The sequence below is a fragment of the Rhipicephalus sanguineus genome, chromosome 1 (assembly GCF_013339695.2).
Source record: "Rhipicephalus sanguineus isolate Rsan-2018 chromosome 1, BIME_Rsan_1.4, whole genome shotgun sequence".
Classification (NCBI taxonomy): domain Eukaryota; kingdom Metazoa; phylum Arthropoda; class Arachnida; order Ixodida; family Ixodidae; genus Rhipicephalus; species Rhipicephalus sanguineus.
Genome location: NC_051176.1, coordinates 101,991,696 through 102,009,733, shown reverse-complemented (window position 1 = coordinate 102,009,733; position 18,038 = coordinate 101,991,696). Strand labels below are relative to the sequence as shown.

General features: G+C 45.2%; 1 protein-coding gene, 1 long non-coding RNA gene and 2 other non-coding genes across 4 annotated transcripts in view; 3 read left to right on the top strand and 1 right to left on the bottom strand.

Annotated features, from left to right (window-relative positions):
* The window catches only part of LOC119394616 (uncharacterized), a 147,676-nt gene that overhangs the window by 54,683 nt on the left and 74,955 nt on the right, over window positions 1–18,038 (bottom strand). The gene's annotated exons all lie outside the window — the stretch shown is intronic.
* Window positions 1–18,038, top strand: part of LOC119394588 (acyl-CoA desaturase-like) — a 76,705-nt gene that overhangs the window by 16,446 nt on the left and 42,221 nt on the right. The window lies entirely within an intron of this gene.
* Trnat-cgu (transfer RNA threonine (anticodon CGU)) lies at window positions 9,095–9,166 on the top strand. Its single transcript has one exon. It is a non-coding gene; the product is annotated as a tRNA-Thr (tRNA).
* On the top strand, window positions 9,547–9,618 carry Trnat-ugu (transfer RNA threonine (anticodon UGU)). Its single transcript has one exon. It is a non-coding gene; the product is annotated as a tRNA-Thr (tRNA).

The window sequence follows — 18,038 nt, the reverse complement described above, 5'->3', positions numbered from 1 at the left end:
CACTCGACTCAAGCTAACGTGTTTTTCTTCCCTCCCTTTCTATGTTCTTTACTTGTTTTCATTTTGCTGTCTCTCTCTCTCTCTTTTTTTAATTGGTCCCATTCAACCAGAGAAGTACATTCCCAATTGAAAGTCGATCAGAGATGTTTTCTCAGACATGTCTCCCTGGTTACACTGCTAGCAATTTAACCCAAGGGGCAAGGGGTTGCACCCGAAAAAATTACCCTTTCGTTACACATGCACGCAACATGCACAAGCATGCGCCCGTATGCATAACAAAGAGTGCATTCTCAAGGGTCAGGAATGGAGGAAGAAGATGAACGTCTTAGGCACGCGTGAACAATCCAAGTTTTAAGTACATGGTAGCACTGAAACAAGCTGCTATCAATGGGTCGTCGAGAAACGACCTAACTGAAGTCGTGCATTTAAACCAGATCGCAGTTGTCATGTTTTACAGGAAACCAAAACAAAATTGTTACTTGCAAACGACTAGGCTTTTTGCTTTAGATATTCGGTACAAGCTGCAAGAGTTCAGATGATCTACGGGCTCTATTCCGCAACTGCCCGCATTTTTTCTTCTCCCGCCTCCCTGGACTCGCGTAAAAAGTTCCTTGCTTTTAACGCAAATAATATTTGAAGTAACTGAATAGTAAGTTAGGAGAACGCATAAAACACTCACACGTTTTATCCTACTTAACGCCCCATGCACCAAGGCGCAGCCAGATGGGGAGTTAAGCCCCTGTCAAGCACGCCTTGGTGCTAGGGAACACACACACGCACACCTCCAGCATTTCGGATACCTAGTGCAGTTTCTTTTAATTACTTTGTTATACCACGGTAATTCAAGGGCTACACTAACCTGCATCGCAGTTCGATATATCGGTTGCAGCTATCACAATGAACTTGAATGTGAAAGAGTTCGTGTATTAAGACTTCAGTAGATACAAACGGCGGATGGTCGATAATAACGGGAAATCGCCCTTACCTGCAATGTGTCTTTCATAATGCGTGGGATATTTTTGCCATTTAGAACCAGGTGTCGGAATGAAACCAAATATTCTTTTGTTCAGGTTTTAGCTTCGTTCCACTAAAAAAAGTTCCGTTCCGGAATGAAAAAAATAATTTTTTCGCAACGGTTCGTAACGGTTTTTATTTGTACGCAAAAAATTGAAATTGAAGTAACGATAAAAACATAGCATTTAACTTTCTCATTAGTGAATTACGAGATCTCTGAGCAGGCGCAGTGCTTTGCGTCAGGAGAGTGAGCCTGATCTCAGAAGGCAGCACGTTATCAAGCGTAGTCTCTGATATGCGAGACCGCTGTTCTGATAAAACAAACTTCAGCGCCGAGAATGCGCTCTCCCCGCTGGCCTGCGTGACTGGCACACCAAGGTCCATTTGCGTTAACATAAACAGCTCCGGTTGCCACTCTTGTCGCTTTTCACAAAATTTCAACTTTACTTTGAAATCCCTGCCTGAGCTACGCCCTCCCCCGAGATATGCATCAGTGCTCACGGTGCATGACCTCGGTTGTTCCGGACTGCCAACTTTTTTTATTGAAACGAGCACAGATTTTTGAAAATTTAATATCACTACGGAACGAAATAAAATCTTGGAGGACGCTTGAGTTTCGTCTTCAAGAGTAGAACGCGGTAGCGTAATCGAGCACCGTGCGCGTCGCCTTCTCAATTGCTAGCCTAGCTTCGGTTCTCGGTGCATGCCTCAACTGTGCCGTAAGAAAACGGACGACTGAGCGTGTAACATTGGCCGTTTCAAAGTATCCAAGAACGCCTACTGCAAGTACAGTTCTGAAGTGCCCACTACGTCATAATTATTTTTTTTTTGCGAATCAGCGAAGGGTCGATATACGCGTCCTTAAGTCAACACGCGAACCTACGCAGCTGTTCACTTTGTTGATGCTTTTGCTGCTGCTGATGATTAAATATGCCTGAGCGCTTTGTATTGGGTGGGCTTTTAAAACACCCACTCATTGCGTCATTCGCGTGTTTTGACGCCTGGCGCGATTCTACGCTTCTGCCGCACAATATTACATGCGTTAAGCAGACTCCTTCCACTACATGACATTCATATAGGTTTTTTTTTTTTTATTCGAAGCAGTTTCAAGAAATAGCGTGGCTCCTCAATAAAGAAAGAAAAAAAAATATCGTGGCTCTGGGGTAGAAGAGCTGCTTGCCACGCAGACGGCCTGGATTCGATTCTCATTTGAACCCGAAGACTTTTATTATACATTTTATTTGCATCTTTCTCGAATTTTCGGTCACGGACAAGATGAGGATTTTTCGCTCACAACCAACAACACCAACGCCGACGCCGTAATTTCTGCGAAACGAGCTCTTCAACGCTATCGCGTTAATAGGTAACGTTTCGGTCACATTTTCCTTCTCGTCAAAAACATACTTTTTTCGTTTTTCGTTCCGTTCCGACACACTGTTTACAACTATTCTTATGCATTCGATCAGTTACCCGAGGGATTTCCTTTGAAAAACAAATCGCTTATGCCAGACGCATATATACTTGCGGTAGAAAAGTTTGCATGGCTTACTGCATTTTTTTTTTTGTTTCAGTTCAAGAAATGTTAACCCATCATTTATTTGACTTGAAGGTTACAAGCAGACATTAACGTGTGCGTCTGACAATGTTGCGGTCAAGTTGCGAACAAGTTACGATCAAGGGTCCCTACTTAAAGCACGCCAACGCTGGATTTGTTTATCAAAACATCGCTCCCGGCCTAGCGGCACATTTTGTCCCGCTCGCACACTTTCTAAGGGCAAGAATTGGCGATTATGAGAGTTGGGCAATGCAGCGTCCCCGTGTGGCGAAAACCCTTCAAACGCTATCTTTCTCACGTAGAACTGCCGCGGCTATTCAACGAAAAACCGAACGCGCAACAGTGTAACAGGCAAGCTGCCTGCACAGCGTAATCAGACTCCTTAGCGTGATTCTGCGAAACAGCGCGCAGCTCCGATGAGTCAAAACAGAAAATTTTTCGAGCTACGCTGCCGTTTTGTTCATTTTGTTGAACGCTACATTAAGAAATGGCGATTAACAACGCTAAACGGGATGCTGTCGAGCTTTCGAGCACATCGGGTCAGAGCCGAGTGTAAGAGTGCTTGCTTCGTTGCGTATAGCTGCACTGTCCGGCTTCAGTGTACATAGGAGAAACAGCTCGCAGACTCGTTTCCCGAGTCTTCCTGGGGGTGAGGTATTCTGTAGCAATCATTTTCGGGGATATATATCCACATGCAAGTGGCTTCTAGTGCCGGAGGCCGGACCTGTAGGTGACATCATTTAGAACGGTATAAGACTTCGCTCGTTGGTGGCGTCTGACTTTTGTTTTGATAGCGCCACAAAAACAGAGAAGGCAGCAAAGAGTGATGAAGGCGGTCTGTTAACTTCGCTGCCTTTTCTGTTTTTAGTTGCCCTCTCTGTCAGCAACTCATCTTACGATAGCATTCTTGACAGAATGCTGAAAGCGTATTCCTGGCACCATGCCAGAAACGCGATCGCCTGTATACGCCAACACGTAGAGGGCTACCACGCGATATCTCGCGAAAGTATATCGCCGAAATGTGATCGGCCGAAGATCCTTCCGTGCTGTCGAAAATCATTCTGTACTGTTAGAAGGGAGGCAAGCGCTTCGCAACAGTGCATGTCTAGAGCGCGTAGATGACTAATACATATAAAGGGATTTCATTGAGCAGTGATGTGCTTCGACAGAACAGGCTGCAGAATGTACCCGTTATACATACATTTAACGAATCCATACTACGCGTCGAGAGCTTTCAACTGCATAATTAGGACAGAAACTGATTGCTTTGATTCAGGAGGAAGCTTTAGGTCGGGGGCTTCTATCTATGAATATATGGGAGTAGAGAAATTGTTTTTCACGACAACTACTACATTAGACCAGGTTAAGTTCGCTACATTTAAAGGAAAACTTGAAGTTTAAAGACTGATTGCACCGAATTTTTATCTATACAGGCTACTTGAAAAGTTGTTGAAAACTGCAAAAAAAGCAAAAAAAAACGAAACTATCAATTGCATAGTTCTGTATCTCAGCAATGGAAAACGATATTACATTTCTCTAAACAGAGCCTTATAATACTTCAAGAAACACCTAATAAGTTAAGAATATGTACATTTATAATATCTATATGAACACCTCTAAATACAAATGTCATATTACATAGGACCCTGAAATATACCACTTCTTTGTGCGCAGGTGATTAGCAAGACTCTTATATAAACAGCTTAATAAATTCCCTTCGGCTGCAAATTCATATAACCACTTTGTCCGCATTAGATTCTCTGACGGGTTCTTACTTCAGTACTTCAATATTTCTATTGTTGAATAACGAATTTGTCAACTTAGTGTTTCCATTTTTCTTGAACTTAACAATTTTGGGTAACTTTTATTCACAACTACCGGCTATCAATCAGAATTTCACTTGCTACATTCACTGCAAATGAACTTTTTTCTCTCAAACCAAACAGATGTTCAAATCAGTGAGGAGGTTGCATTGTAAACGTTTGCATTTGTCCGTTGCATTTGTCCGTTTTACATGTATTCGATAAATCGCAGCACGTCTCGAGTTAAAGGTGGTTCTTGCTAGTTCAGAGCTCAGAGTTAACTCAAATGCTACGTTTATCAACTGTTTCAATCGTGCCCAATTAATTGCCCTCTGAATGAGTGTGAATACTGTTGCGAGAGTTGTTCCTCTGAGGTGTCGTCGCAACGATGTCGGTACGCGCATAGGCGTGCGCAGGGTTTCCCTTCAGGGAGGGGGGGGGGGGCGGAGGATGGTCGCAGCGCCCCCCCCCTCCCAATTATGTCAATGTACGGCGCTGACATTGCACCCCCCCCGAGTCGCAGCGCCCCCCTTCCCTCCCTATTATGTCAATTTGTGGGGCTGACTTTACGCCCCCCCCCCTCTTAGGTGAATAGAGGGGCGGTCGCGCCCCCCCCCCCCCTCCCCTGTGCGCACGCGCAGAAGTGCAACATTTACGCGCAGAAGTGCAACATTTATGAGCGTCTTTTAACAAAATAACTAGGAAATCACCGAGCTGCTTGGACGCAAGCGACTGAGAACATTTTGATATCAACGTCTTTTTGACTTTTGATGCGCGAGAAACCTGATGAGTAATTTGAGAAATGGCCACAAAAATGTTTACCGTGAGCATTTATAATGCAAAGATGCAAGAGATACGTTCCGATGTAACGCTTTACTCATGTTTCCGTTATCGTAGTGGTTACCCAGCCACGGTTCCCACATACCCGGAATTTAGGGACAGAATTAGTTCCGCAGAATTTCTTACCTGCAGAGCCTAAGGCACCGCAAAGCGATATGTAGACAAGTGGAAGTTTAGGTAGACGAAGCAAACAAACGGAACGTGTGGCAGAATGTTCGTGCAAAACGAACGAATCACTGAGTTGCCTGTTCGGTTCAACTTGAATGGCGTGCACACTGACAAAATACGTCAAACGTCAGACTAAGAGCCACAAGGATAAGAGCTACAAGGCGAATGAAATTGACATCTGATGTCTGACCGTGAGCTTAGTTGCCAGAATTCCTCGAGTAGGATGGGTCTTGACGTGTAGTCGCTTGCGGCACGCAACCAGCGTGCACGGCATATGACATAAAGGACTCTTCGAAACAAAGGAACTGGAGCTAAGTACAGATCACATCGCCTTTCTTTTTCATCATTGCGAGACAATGTTATGTTTACGGAAGTTGTACAATGACACAGAGATAAGAGAAACATGGGGCATCTGCTGCAACAGTGAAACATCCCACGCCATCTTTGGCTATGACGGGTAATGGCAGAGTTTCCCGAAGGAACTATATGTTCGCACGCAGAGTGCGACAGGTCCGGAAGCAGGTATCTAGAGAACACTGCATAATCTTGTAAAGGTTGGCTTTCTGAGCCGGAGACAACCGATTTAGTATGATCCGGATCTAACAGCATGAAGATTATTTCCCGTCTTAATGAGGGTGTTACAAAGAGGCAGAGTGTCCATTTAGATGAGAAGAAGGTCTAATAGATGCCATCGAGTTCACAATTTTCTGCATTGGTCTTGCGTCAATCGCATTTGAGAGTCCTATCTGCATATGGGCGTTCCGAAGCAGCGATCTTTTACAGGTTCCCGAGGCTAGCCGAATAGACCTACAGCGACGCAGGAAGGATCCAGACAAGTTACATACCCTGACAAAATAAAAGTAACCAAAATCAGGATGTAGCATGACTGCTAAGAGTCACGAAATGAAGAGCCCAAAACTGAAGACCACGCACTCCATAAGCCTGCATGCATGGTTCTCGGACGATCACTCACTCACTCACTCACTCACTCACTCACTCACTCACTCACTCACTCACTCACTCACTCACTCACTCACTCACTCACTCACTCACTCACTCACTCACTCACTCACTCACTCACTCACTCACTCACTCACTCACTCACTCACTCACTCACTCACTCACTCACTCACTCACTCACTCACTCACTCACTCACTCAGTCAGTCAATTATACAGTGTCGACTATCGACTAATGCATTTAGTACGCGTCATGGGATTTCTTCAAAAGCGATAATGAAGACATCTAATTAATCAATTTATTTAGTTATTTATTTGAAAGTCTGCACAAAAAGAGACAGATGCTTACTGGTTCATCTCAATTTTACTTAGAAAACTGAGAATACATAATAAGTGGCGCGTTCGTGGAATAAATTAAATCAGTGTCGTACGCAATGAAGCACTCGAAGGAAAACTGTTGAGTCTTCCAAGGGAGGAGTCTATGGCCTCTGAAAGTTTGAATGGAAGAATGAACTGTAGTTCAAGTCGCCTTGCCTTGTAAAGCAAAGTTTGAAAATTCCGCCACTTCAGAGTAAAAATCCGCCGCGCTTGTTCAAGAACCGTAAGTGCATGATGTATGTCGGAAGGAATTTGTTTGAGGAAGAAAAACGAAGCGAAGCAAATAATTAATTATATTTGACACAATAGCAAATGGGGCATATAGCCAGAGCGAACAATAAAAAGTGCTGCAGCATAAAAATGAGGGAGAGAGAGAGAGAGAAAACATCCTGTCGGGAACCAGTAACTGAAGATAAGCAAACATCTCCTAACTTAACACATACTCTATGCGTTTCCCCTTTGACGTCATCGGTAAGAGCCTGAGGATACCATCAAAAATCGATTGAAAGAAGGCAAATTGCGCTAAGCGTTGCCGGTGTCCTCCATTGAAACGCTTGCGTTCTCGGCATTCCAACGTGACATCGTGGCTACGGAGTACATGCGTTCGTTGTTTGTAAAACGTTGCTCAAATACCAAGTTTAGCGGATGTACGTGCCCAGTAACCATGACTGCTTCTTTACTAATGCGGAGATCCACATCCCCTTTCATCAGTTTTTGTTCATAACGACAACAGCTGCGTTTATCTGAATACATAAGACAATAATCATATTTCTATAACACATCGCATTCATATTAACGACGGTAATGCGCCAGGGAGGCGCATCGCACTAATGCGCTAGGAGAAGGTAAATAAGTCGTCTCACATTGAGCGTTTAACTGATGCCGATCCCACGAAGAGAGAGAGGAGGAGAGAGAGCTATCGCATCGAGAAATAAATAATAGCGACATTCTTTTTACTCGTTCGCGCCACACTTTTCGATAGCAACATTGGGGACAACAGTTGGAAAGAGCCTATGAGATAAAAGATGGATGAGCAGTAGTAACGGTCGACGTTGAGAATCAGCCTAGATCAAAACGTTCATGCAAATTTTATCCTACTATATTGAAAGAAGCTAGTTGTCTCATGCCGCTGATCACATATAGTTCTTATACAAGTCTGGCTGTGCATTTTCGCTGCACGTTAGTCCGCATCGTGCTAATGAGGACATTGTTCAATGCTTATCGAATATGGTACGCCCAGAAGTAATCGCCTTTTCCTCCGGATACCAGCGTACAACATAGCGCAACACTCAGGCAGCATTAGTGCGAAAGTCTAGCCAACAATACCTGAGGTGTTACGCATGCTTAATCCTTGCATGTCGATCGGCTCCCTCCGGTGGTTATTCTCCTGTCGTCGCCATACACTCCGGATATGCCGCTCCTCTTTTTGCGGCTCATTTCCTGTCTGCCATAGCTCGTCGCGCACGCATTCCTTCGGTAGCGCCACGTCCTGGGCCGTTTGTGAAAGCTTCCGTTGATTTTTCGTTCTCCGCTTCGTGGGACATTATTACTGAAACGTACAGCAGATGGGTTCGTACACTGTGTAATGACGTGCGGGCTGACTGTTCGGACATCCCTCATCACAAGCTACTCAATGCAAATATGAACGTGCCAAGGGCGGCAGACCTTGCCGCTTTAAGTGCACTCGCATTAGTCCTTCCGTCGGTGAACCCGCATAAACATGACAAACAAGCTTGTAATATATCCAGGAAGTGTCCGTACTCCTTCTTCGGCGCCGTTTCAGTTTGTTTCGTCTGCAACGATCAAATGACCATCCGGTGCCATTTCCAAGCGCACCTTTGACTACAGACAACACCTGTTGTGTGTCGAGCCATCATAGTGAGGCCTATACATATTCCGTGTTGTGCAGTGAAAGATATGTGACCCGCCAGACAAATGTGGGGACAAGAACTGGCAGCGTGCGCCAGATAAATAAGGACTCGCCCACCTTTTATCGTTAATCTATGCATGGTCATCGAATTCTATTGGTTACGCTTAGGGAAACTCTGATCAGACATAGGGAGGGATAGAACTGAGTGTTGGGTGGTTCCCTCGGACGGAACTAGCGGTGGCGACGCTCATGGAAGGATTAACGCTCATGGAAGGACGCTCATGGACGCTCATGGAAGGCATCAAGTCAGCCAGACTTGATGCCTTCAGGTAGTATGCGTGGGATTATTGGTCAGCTGCCAGCTCGTAAAAAGATCACGTGCTACGTGACGCCAGAAAGGCAGAAAAAAGAGTGTTCCACACTCGCCGCCATGGCTGCGATTGGCGCTGACTAACACTCCAAGGTTTAATTGCACATATATACACCATAAAGTGGACGGGAGGATGACCGCCGCCGTAGCTCAGTGGTAGAGCATCGGACTCGTTATTCGGAGGTCGCAGGTTCGGTCCCTGCCGGCGGCAAGTTATCTTTTCGCCCACTTTACTTTCTTCACATTTATATTCTAAATACTACAGATAACACCCCCTATACTTTCGTTGGCGTTATTGTCTGTTAGTTCTCATTAATATTGTGTCTAACAAAGAAAACGAGCCCTTAAGAGTCATCTTCTTTCCTTCATTCATAGCAAGGGCCTCGTTCTGGCAGACTTGATGCCTTCAGGTAGTATGCGTGGGATTATTGGTCAGCTGCCAGCTCGTAAAAAGATCACGTGCTACGTGACGCCAGAAAGGCAGAAAAAAAGAGTGTTCCACACTCGCCGCCATGGCTGCGATTGGCGCTGACTAACACTCCAAGGTTTAATTGCACATATATACACCCTAAAGTGGACGGGAGGATGACCGCCGCCGTAGCTCAGTGGTAGAGCATCGGACGTGTAATTCGAAAGTCGCAGGTTCGGTCCCTGCCGGCGGCAAGTTATCTTTTCGTCCACTTTACTTTCTTCACATTTATATTCTAAATACTACAGATAACACCCCCTATACTTTCGTTGGCGTTATTGTCTGTTAGTTCTCATTAATATATATATATATATATATATATATATATATATATATATATATAATAATTTAAGTGAAATATTGATGCTCTCCCTCAAAGCAAGCGTGAAAAAAAGTGATTGGGGGCATTAATGTAGAACTAGATAGAATCTTCCTTGATAGTCAAGTGTTTCCTAATTCGTAAGTGCTTCGTTCTTTTAGCGCAACATTTACTCAGAGCATAATTAAGTGTATAAACCAGGAAAGTGTCATCTTGCTAAAGGAACAACTATTTCTATTTTGCTGGACTGCAGGTTTATCATCAGTCCATCCATATTTATGAGCCTCGCGGCCGAAACAGTGAAATCTGCGCTAACTGGGAGGCCATGAAAATGCGCCAATCCAGGATGAAACGCTTTGGTGGATACATTACCAATGACAAAGTTTCCGCGCCCAATTTCCGCGTGAAATTGATATAATTTTAAATTTAATTTTTGACAAAAGAAGTTAGACGTTGGGCCTTATTTCGCCGCCTATTTGGAAGCATATGCTCTAGAGAGAGTCACCGAACGCGTTTGCGCAAGAGAAAGACGCGCGCCACGCGACCGTTTCTTTATTTGTTTGTTTTTTTGTGTTTTTTTATTTTTTTATTTTTAGCTACACACATTGCCAATTCGTTTTGGGACGTTAAACCCCAGATATTATTATTATTATTACATTGCCAATTCCTCAACTTTCGTGGAAAGAGTGCGCGAAAGTGCCGTGGGTGAAGACGACGTAATGGTGTCCTTCGACGTCAAATCGCTCTTCACTTCGGTCCCTGTCGACTTAGACGTAGCAACATGCAGAGTCGAAACGCTCGCGGAGCGCACACCTTTGGGGGTAGCGGACTTGTGTGAGTTACTAGAATTTTGCTTAAGCAACACGTATTTCACCTACCGCAAGTAGTGTTACAAGCAGATCCACGGAACTGCAATGGGGGCTTCCATCTCCGTTACTACGGCAAATTTGGTCATGGAGGTCATTGAACATAAGACGCTCGCCGACTTTGTTCCCAAGCCCAAGATATTCGTCCGCTACGTGGACGGCTGCTTCTGCATTATCAGTAAGAGTGATGCCCCACGGCTTCTGCGTCTGCTCAACTCTATAGAAGCCGCCATACAGAATATGCATGTGACAGCGGCCTTCCGTTCCTCGATGTCCAGGTGAGCCGTACCGGAACTAGCCTTTTGTTTGCTGTGGACAGGAAAGCGACGCATACCAGACACTACCAGATTGTCAATTCGTGCCACCCAGCCTGCCACAAGCAATCCCTTGTTTCTTCCCTGGTGACGCGGGCAACACGCATTTGCTCAAGTGACGACGCAATACGGAGAGAGCTTCAAACAATACATCGAGAACAGGGGCGTAGCCAGGGTGGGTTGGGGGGTTCAACCCCCCCCCCTTGAAATCTTTCAGTTTTGCTTGCGTATGTATACGCGCACATACAAACGCACGCACGAATATACATAAAGTATGGTTGAACCACCCCCCCCCCCCCTCGAAAAAAAGTTTCTGGCTACGCCCTTGATCGAGAACTAGTGACGAACGGGTACCCAAAGAAGTTTATTAAGAATGTTGAAGATCGTGTCCTCTGTCCCAAGCCATCCCAGGGCATGTCGTTTCGAAGACGTACCGGCGTCCCATATGTTCCTGGGGTGAGCGAAGCCCTAAGCCGTATCTTTTCAAGATATGACCTTCGCGTTGCGCACATGCCGTCCAACAAGCTTAGAAATCAGCTTGTGAACGTGAAGGATCGCTTAGACACGAAGCAATACCCCGGGGTTGTCTATAAGGTGCCATGCGCAGACTGCAGCTGCAGTTACATCGGCGAAACTGGCAACTTCACCAGGAGATTAAAGGAACATCAAAGGGACGTGGGCAACAGCAAGAAAGCGTCAAACACCCTGGCTGAGCACACCGATAATCGCGGTCAAGGAAAATAATTCGACCACGAGATTACTTTTGGAATTTGTTTTTATGCAGACGACTGCGGACACTAACAACAGGGCAGATGGGAATCTACCTGCTAGCTACACCCGTTCATTACGTCACATTTTAGCATAAAAAGCGACACACGGCTCTTGCCTGCTTATGTGAACAAGGAACCCGTATGGGTCCCGAAACGTCTCTGTGTTTTTCACCTTGATTTGGTCAGTTACCGCATCTACATCCTCAGTGTCCAGGAACATTATTATTCTTTTTTGCAAGGCCTACCCTACAAGAATTATTAATACACAACACAACTTTTCATATATATATATATATATATATATATTATATATATATATATATATATATATATATATATATATATATTGAATTGAAGTTTATTTGTCCTGAATTCTTACAGGATCGGGAGCAGAGGCTAAAGGCTATGTAGCCTGACATGGGGCATATATATATATATATATATATATATATATATATATATATATATATATATATATATACTGAAGAAGCTTTTCCAATGGGCCAAACGTCCGGTCTTCGTCAGGGCTTATGAGCAAATTAAGGTAACCGCTTAGTTGTGTCTCTTCTCATATATATATATATATATATATATATATATATATATATATATAAATTGTGTGTGCGTGCGTGTGTGTGTGTGTGTGTGTGTGTGTGTGTGTGTGTGTGTGTGTGTGTGTGTGTGTGTGTGTGTGTGTGTGTGTGTGTGTGTGTGTGTGTGTGGTGTGTGTGTGTGTGTGTGTGTGTGTGTGTGTGTGTGTGTGTGTGTAAGGCATCATACTTTGTTGTAAAAAAAAGTAAAGAAGGAAAAACAGAGTGAAGTAATGTTTGTTTCCGGCAAACGACTCGACACTTAGGGAATAACGCTGTCTCGGGAACGCACGGCCGATCCCCTGCAATTACGCGGATTGCGCGTTCAACGCACTCTAATACATGGGAATGCTACAGCTATAGCGCCTAGCCTTGTTTGTCTTCGGAAGCACGGATCGACTTTCTGATGCCCCGGGCATGGCCAGACGCCGCCATTGAAACAAAAGAAATTGTGCAGAAGACACGCAATTATACGAAGGACAAGTACAACACATGAAACGAAAAAGACGGCCAGGAGGAAATGGACGCCACACAATAGTACCGTGAAATCGTTGTTTTTGATCAAGGAAACATCTCGATTCCCGATGCTGGCACGGAGCTGCATTGCGTTTCCTTCCCAGCTGATCATTTAGAGGTGACTCTCATTGGACAGGAGCACGCACCTGAAGAAAGGCTTTGCTTCAGGCTGCAGTGACATTAAGCCCTGATGAACGTCAGTCGATCACTAGTCTTGCACGAACGAACCCATTTCCTTCATCATCGTACGTTTTTGTACTACGCGATACGTTTCGGTCTGTGCCTTTGTCCCGGCTTGCCTCGGTTCGTGCCGTTACGTTCACTGAGGCCCAAGACCACATGCCTCATTATTCCGATATATCAGCGCACGTGACGAAGGAAAAGATGAAGAGCGGCTCCGCCAGTCAGCAGCAAAACATTAGGCTCTCAGTCCGGTGCAGCGTGTATTTTGGTTCACAATCTTGTTTGCTCCAACGAGCCAGAGGAAAACATTTCGAAGATACTGCGCTGCCGCTAAATTGTGCAACGTGTCCACGTTCAGGGCGCCGTATAAAGTGCAACGTGTTGCCTGTCTCCTTTTTTGTACTTTTTTTGTTGAAGCGATAGCCACTCGAGGAACCTCGAGACAGACTTCGAGATATCTGTCACAGGTGATCTTATTCAACTCCATTGTCTTCTCCACGCCGAAGTCCCCAGGAAAAAAGATTTTAAAAAAATCCTATTCTCGCAAGAATTAGTCAAGGGTCCGCAAAATGTGAACAGTCGAACCCATGCCCGTTACCACGCCGCCATCTACAGCAGTATCGTCCTTGCAGCGCCTGTGCAGTGTTTATTCCACGTAGCACTTACTAAAGGCATAGCCGCAGCATAGCCGCATCTGCCTTTGAGCCATAAAAAACCGAATTAACTTACAGGTTCAGTTCGAGTTGTCCTCAGGGCTTTTCTTCTTCATTGGCTTGTTACCCTTGTGTTAGCGAAAGGCGCTTCTAAGGCACATATTTGGCCTTATAGGTTTTATGGAGAAGCCAGTTGTTTCAACACTCACGGTGGCAGGTTGGGAACGCAGGCCGTATATACAAAAAGAAGTGCCAACATGCAACAGACAAAAAAAAAAAAAAACACGCAAATACTACCGGATCCATACTCTCCGGATGTATTTATCGTCATTCTTCAAGGCGCTCTCCGGTCGAGTTCGACTCAGAGGCATAAATATTAAACCTGGAAGGAACGTGTTCTTCCCGGCGTGAAAGGGTCAACGACACGACGAAGAAAACGAAGTAACCAGCAAGATTCATATCCACATCTTCTATGCTTTGTTCAAGGCAAAAGCGAAAGCTGGTGAGGTCATGACAGGATGTTATATAACACGCCCGGAAGGATGAAACGCAATCGCCCCCACGCGCGGCCAGACGCTTTCGACGGCCGCCGAAGCTGATAGGGGGAGGAGAGGCGAAGCGGTGGTGTGCTCCTTGGGCAGGTGAAAGTGGGTTAGGGAGTCAGTTGCAAAACGGACAATCCCCGAGCCCGGCGTCCTTGAGCCTCTAGTGCGGGCCCCTCCTCCTCTGCCGGCGGTGATGGTTGTTGATGATCGGCCCCTTCCTTGACCTCGTTCTGTGACCGCGCGCGGTGCGTGCGACTACGAACCAGCGTGCGTGTGCCCGTTCGCGCTACCCGAGAAACGGGCAAAACACAACGGGCCACTGTCTGCCGCACCTCCCTGGAGGACATACGAGTCTGCTATGAACGACGTAACTTTTACGTTGTTGTGAACGAGAGGCGTATATTACCGGCTGTCGTAGTAGACGCGGAAAACTAACGGGTCGCAAGAACACATCCTAAGTTATGGGGATTAAAACCACCGCGAGTACAAAAGAATCCAATCAGGGTACGGGGATATGGGGGCTCAAGACGTTTGGATGCGCAGTTTCTGAACCTACCCATACACCACGTTTTTTACTCTAGCTCCCCGGTTTAGAGCAAGCATACATAGTCTTGACGCCAGTTATTGCCTGTCGACACGGCTAGCACAGAGGTTCTGAGTTTTCGCAACGTCACAGCTGATGGCGAGCGAACACTGGCGGCAAGTATGCGACGAGGACACGCTGGACGCTATTGTTTTCGTTTGTTCCACGTATACCCCTACGTCCCCGACAAGAAATGGCGGCCCGTACGCGCGATGAAAATCGTGGTTTATCGACGGCAGCGAAAACGTGGACCGATTAGATTACGGAGAAATCAGATGGTGAAGCTATGAACAAGAAAGAATGGAGGAAACTGCCAGGGAAAAGTAAGAAAAAATGTTCACAGCGAAAGCGAAAGATGCGGTGCAATTCAGGACTTCGACACTGAGAAGAATTCGCAGAGATCACCTAGACGTAATTGTTAACTGGTTTAAAAAGAAATTTGTTCATAAGGAAAGCTTTAGCTAGCTGAAGGGAATCCAGGGCCTGCTGTGTGGGAAAATTTTGAAGTTGCCACCTGTACCTGTATACTAGTGCGCTTTGCAGTCGAAGACAATGAGGTCACAAAGTGCTGCTTCGATGACCTTAACAACTAGATTGTGGAAGTAGCGCTGTATGGTTAAGGAGCAGTTGAATGTAACTGTGAATAGATTAATAAAACAAAAAATAGGTGTAGAGCTGCATTGAACTTGGTCAGGTGATTCTTTCGCGGCTTTGGTGAAAACGAATGACTGTCTTGCCAAAAAAAGAAAAAAAGAACTCACATTCAAGAGCAATCGAGAGAAACTTTAGAACGTGGACATACGTTTGCGTGCCTCCTGAACCAGGACGAAATAGGCGCCGAACAATTACATGGTATGCCGTAAGAAAGTATAAGAGTACGTCTAGCTTGTGTTTTCCGTAACGATAAGCAGTGCCTTGAAGGGCTCAGCCGTTAACGTGTTCACCAATTGGTGCTTCTACAATGAGTGAGAATGTGACTGGTTTTTTTCGTATTGTGAAACAGAAAACACGAAGGCTTGCTGCTGAAAAGTTACACAGAATCGTTGTGGAGCGTGGCAGCCACGCAGGGATTTAGGACACAAAGAAAGGCACCGGTCGTTGAAGAACGTCCGACTTTGGCCAAACAGACACACATTCGCCAGCAACGCGGCGATGAAGCGTACCAGAATACCAGCATGAGATAAAACAGGCGTCTATCATTTTCTGCGGTTGCAGTGCGACTGATGCAAGACTGCGTAGCGGAAGTTTACGGAAGAATGTTGACCATCTAGCATTTGTTGACCTACACCTGGACTTGCCACCACCAACTCAGCATTGTGAGTAGAGAAAGGTATTGGTCACATCAGCGTAGAAGAGCCAGAGTCAGTGTAAGGTTTCGTTTCTTGTCTGCCGGTAGTACTCATTTGCGCCAAACCGGTTGCTTTGGCGTTGCTTAAAAGGGTAAGAGATGCGCGATGACTGTCCCACCTGTTCACACACTTCACTGTCCAGTGTTCATGCAGGGCGATCCAGGCTCTTCCTACGGAAAGTTTAGATTAATTCTTCAGCGAGTAAACACTGTCAACTCCTCCTACACCAAGTAACAAAGTAAAGCGCCTCTTCAACAATTCATGAGGGCTAGCCATATGCGCGTCTTCTCTCGCGATTCTTATTTATTTTAAATGTCTATTAAGTTTCATAGACAGGTAAATATGCAACTACAGGCTCCAAGTATTACATTACCGTAATGCAGCCTTCCTGGTCCGACAGCAACATACCGTAAATAAAATTGTTCAGCCGACAGCGAATATGCGTGTAACGAAGGGCTACGACCACCGTCAGTACGACACTGTCTTCTAGAGCGAAGTTTTCAATTCTGTTCTCTTTTAACTGGCTTGCTGTGGAGAATTTGAGGTTCAAGTTACCTCGGCTACTCCATTTCTATAAGTTCTGCAGTGAAAAAAGAAAAAGAAATGGTTACCCAAAGTCAAAGTTGAGCAACCAAAGAAAAAAAAACATATAGCGCACTGACACAAGTTAAAATAACACGGTAATGTACAGTTTGCTTGCAGGAGTTCACATTGCAATAAAGCGTCCACACGCACACATTTCTAGTTCTACCCGCAGTATATGGACTTACGCATCATTCCGTATATAGCAACGCATAGCTGTTCATCACAAGCGCTTATCTAGTCCGGTGTCCACTAAGAAGTCTTTCAGGAAGATGTTCGCCTTTTTCTGAAGATGCATTTCAGGCCACGGTTCAAGTAATTTCTGTTATGTGAGGGGGCGTCTGTCCAAACTTGCTAGCTTCTTCTTTAATTTTTCTCTTTCATTAGCGTACTTTACGCACTCCAAAAGAATATGCCCAACATTCTCATCTTCGTGACCACAGTAGCATTACGTTGAGCTGGATCGGTGTATCTTGTGCAGGAAGCAGTTTGTATATGTTACTTCCAGTCGGAAGTCTGTGGAGTAACGTTTCTATACGTCGTGGGAGATCTGCCGCTATGGAGAATTTTCTGTCTGCATCAACTTCGCAAAGTAATGATTGCTTTAATTTAGTGCTATGAAACCACTTCTCCATAGAACAGTGGTTAGCTCCTTTCATCATAATATTTCTTATATCTACCCCAGACATAGGGAATGCGCAATCCCGTCCTTCATTTGAGGCTTTTTTGGCGAGTCTGTCTGCCTCTTCATTGCCCTTTATTCCTGTGTGGCTGGGTATCCATTGAAATACGATGTTGTGACCCTGCGCTGAGGCAGATTCCACAATTTCTGCAATACATCGGGCTATTTCGCCGTTCTTGGTAGGTGACCTCGCATGTTTGATTATCCGAAGGGTGGGTTTGCTATCCGTGCATACTATCCCCTGTCGTGTCCCAGAATTGTCGCCGATAAACTTAACTGCTTCAAAAATAGCCACTAATTCCGATGTCGTTGATGAAGATTCGTGTGATAATTTATACATTCTTCTCTCTTCAATTTCTGGTGTAAGACCGCAGAGGCTGACGCTTCTTGAGTGCAGGACCTATCTGCATATATCTTCGTTCTTTCATTGTGCCTTGTGTAAAAATGATGAAACACCATCTGTACAGCCACTAGAGGTGCCATGTCGGCTTTCTTGCGTATACCACCTATCTCACAGATAACATTCAGAACCTGCTGCGTCCAAGGTGGTTTTGACGGTTCCCATCGTTTATATCCCGGTACTATTACCCGGAATGATGACAGGCTATCCTGGAGTGGCGTGGCAGTCCTGTGTGTTAGTTCGCCAGATAAAGGATGACTAC